Genomic DNA, 3,535 nt, shown 5'->3' with positions numbered 1-3,535 from the left:
TGACATAGATTTATTTGCACTTAATGAGAAAGATGTCCATGGTATGTTGTTGAACAGGAAAAAAAAAAAACACACACTAAAGAATGTAATACATATTGGGTGGCTGGAAGCAAAATCTTGGGTCAGACTTGGTTCAAATCTTAAAGAGCTGTGTGACCTTGGCCCAGTCAGTTAACCTCTCTGTGCCTCTGTTTTCTCATCTGGCCATTAACTCACAGGCTTGTTGTGAGGATTAAATGACCTGACATGTGTAAACACAGAGAACAGTGCCTGGCACACAGCGAGTACAGTTCTTTTTGCAAAAGGACACATTTTGGAAGGACATATCCATTCATCTAATAAATATTTATGTACTAGATAAACTGTTACCACTGGTTACTTCTAGAGCAAGGGACAAGGGCAAGAGGACTGAATCTCTGCTTTATATTGTCAGGTATTGCTTGAAAATTTTGTTCGTTCATGACATATCTGCTACTGGGTTGGAAATTGGGAACAGACCCAGGAGCCAGCAGCATCTGCATCTCACAGTTGGCTGTGTGACTGGGGCATCCTTTAACCACTTGCTGTACCAGTTTTAGCCCAATTGTCTCCAATTCATATGACCGTTGTGAGCTTAAGGTGACTTGGTACATGTATGTCATTTCGAAAGGAGCCTTGCTCCTGAAGAACAGATGTTACCAGTAGCAGAGTAGCAAGGAAACAGATCAGAGCCTGCAGTGCCCTGAGGTCATCTTGATGATGTGTGTCTTTAAAATCATTAAAAAATATACTTAGAAAGCATATTCCGGAAAGGACAGTAGAAATAAAAAGAAAATATGGTGTTTTATTTTCATTTCCATAGTCTCCTTTCTTCCCACAATGCTTTTTAATCTTCTAGCCACGTAGAAGACTATTTGCTGAGTACCCTGAAGCTGTCTTGCTCGTTTCTTTTTCCTTATTACTGCTGGGGTTTCTCACCTTCGTATCCTGTCTCCTTCTCTCATTCTCTATTTCTTCCTCTTCTTCAGTAAAATTAAGTTCTGTCTTAAGGGATTTTTGCTTTCATGTTGTTGAGAGAAATCACAATTATTCTTTTTCTTGCCTGATTTGCTTTTATAAAAAAATTTGAATACTATCGATAAAACCATATGCAGCAAGCATTAGTCCACTAAAATATGTTATCTACTGAGGAGCCACTTTGTGTTAAACAAAGTCAAGGATTCTAAGACAGACTTGGAAACTCAAAAAAAAAAAAAAAAGAGAGAGAGAGAGAGAGAGAAGAAAAAGCTTTGATTCTCTCCCCAAGATGTTTACAACCAAAAGATAAAATAAAAATACATATATACAAGAAGTGATATTTCAAATATTTAACCAGAGAATGGCACATGTGGCTGCCAGAGCAAAGGGATCCTTCACCATAGGTGCTTTGCTGGCATATCCCAGGGACAGCAGCTCTGGGTGTGATCATAAAGCAGGAGAGAGAGGGTTCCCATTTATAAGACACCTACTGAGTGATGGCAGTTATGTCAGATGCTTCACCTGTAATTTCACTTAATTTGCTTAACAACCGTATGATATGACTATTAATTCCTGGTATGGATACTGAGGATCTCAGAGCTTTAATAATGAACCTGAGGTCCCAAAGCTCATAAATGGCCAGCTAGCACTCAAACCCAGGCTGTCTGTCCCCTGGCGTGACTCCTAGGTCCTGCCTTCAGGATATGTGACAACTGTTAGCAGTGGGAGATCAAAAGTATTTCAGGGGTGGCAAAGAGCAAGTACAAAATAATTTTGTGAAGCTTGTTTTCCCAGAAAACTCTGTATTCGTATTGTGCCCTTTACCAGATGGACATTTGAAGAGATAGTGTGGTTATTTGAGAACTCATCTCTTTCTCTGAAGGTGAAGAGGCTGAGGCGGTCTCTCGAGAGTAACCCAGTTATCACGGGGATGCTCCTCTTTCCCTACCACACCTCCTTCCTGTCCTGGAAAGTGGATGCCACTGAATTCCTTTATTTCTTGGGCCAGTCCAAGATGGATGCCACTATATGTGAAGTCAGGTTGAAAACCCCAGTGTAATGTCTCAGCCTTCCCCACAGCCATCTCTGGAGTCCCTGGCCTGTTACTCTCATTCCCTTAAACCAGCGGTCCCCAACCTTTGTGGCACAGGATACCAGGGCTCTGATGAGAATCTCATGCCTGATGACCTGAAGCGGAGCTGAGGCAGTGATGCTGGCACTGGGGAGCGGCTGCAGATACAGATGAAGCTTCGCTCACTTGCCCGCCTCTCACCTCCTGCTGTGCGGCCCAGTTCCTAACAGGCCACAGACTGGTACTGGTCCCCGGACGGGGGGTTGAGGACCCCTGCCTTAAAGTGACTGCTCAAATGCAACCTCTATTTCTGCCTTCCTGTGCCTTTATCTTTTCTCCAAATTAATCTCCTTGAGCCCTTCTGTAATAAATTTTCCAGTCCAAAGTGTAACTGTGTTAATCCCAATAATGGCAGTAAATCTGGGTCTACACTGGCAAAGAAACTGTTCTAGATCTCAAAGTTCAGGAGGAGAAGCTTGAGCCTTCCGGCGTACTGCGGGAGACCAGCGGAGTGCGGTGCGCGTTTAGGGGTGGACTTCCCAGAGGCTGTTCCCTCTGCTTGGTGCTGTGTTTTCTCCTCACTGCTTGGCAGCTAGAGTTATATTCCTCAAGACCTGCAAAATATCCTCTGCTTTGCTGCCTGCTCGCTGACTCAAGAAAGGCAGATTATCCGTACTACTCCTTTTGCTGCAGGATTTTGTTCAGTCGATGGTGTCCACAGGGGGTTCCAGGTCAACAGGAACTCTGTCTCCAGTCGGAGGCCTTGCAGGAATTGACTATATGAAAAAACAACTAAAGATCTGAATAAATAAATATGAGATTCATCTGCAGAGGGAAGGTGGAGAGTGTGATCTCCAGAAAAATTAAATATGAGATGATTCTCGAAGAGACTTAAGAATTTGCCAGGTTAGCAAATGCCAGGATATTTTCCAGATTTTCCTGGCAAACAGAATGCTACAACGTGTTTCTAGATCTCTGAATATCTCTCTTTACATTAAAGTTTCTCACCTTCAGCACGACCAACCTCTTGGATCTTTGTTGGAGGGCACTGTCCTGTGCTTTGCAGGATGTTATCAGCATCTCTGGCCTTTACCCACTACATGGCAATAACACATTCTCCACAAATTGTGGCAAGAAAAATGCCTCCAAACATTGCCAAATGTCTCCTCAGGGCAAAGTCGCCCTGTGTTGAGAACTCAACCCAGCAAATGTTTTATATTCAACTAGTGTTAGCTCTTGTTAGCCTTGAAGGAGATCATCTATAAGTCAAACAAGCATAGAAAATTGTTAAATTAGTCTTACCATTTTTAAAAAACTTCTCTGGCTATCCTGAGTGCTTTCTACACATTCTATCTGATCTTCAAGTATGATGATGCTCATTTTGTGGATGAGGACAGAGGATTAGCATGCTCAGGCCATTTGCCCACTTGGCGGAGTCAGTATGTTTTGCGACCCCAGCACTCCCGG

The sequence above is a fragment of the Pteropus vampyrus genome, unplaced genomic scaffold (genome assembly GCF_000151845.1).
Source record: "Pteropus vampyrus isolate Shadow unplaced genomic scaffold, Pvam_2.0 Scaffold1000001983, whole genome shotgun sequence".
Lineage (NCBI taxonomy): Eukaryota > Metazoa > Chordata > Mammalia > Chiroptera > Pteropodidae > Pteropus > Pteropus vampyrus.
The sequence above is the reverse complement of the archived record's forward strand: the minus strand, read 5'-3'. Positions refer to the sequence as shown.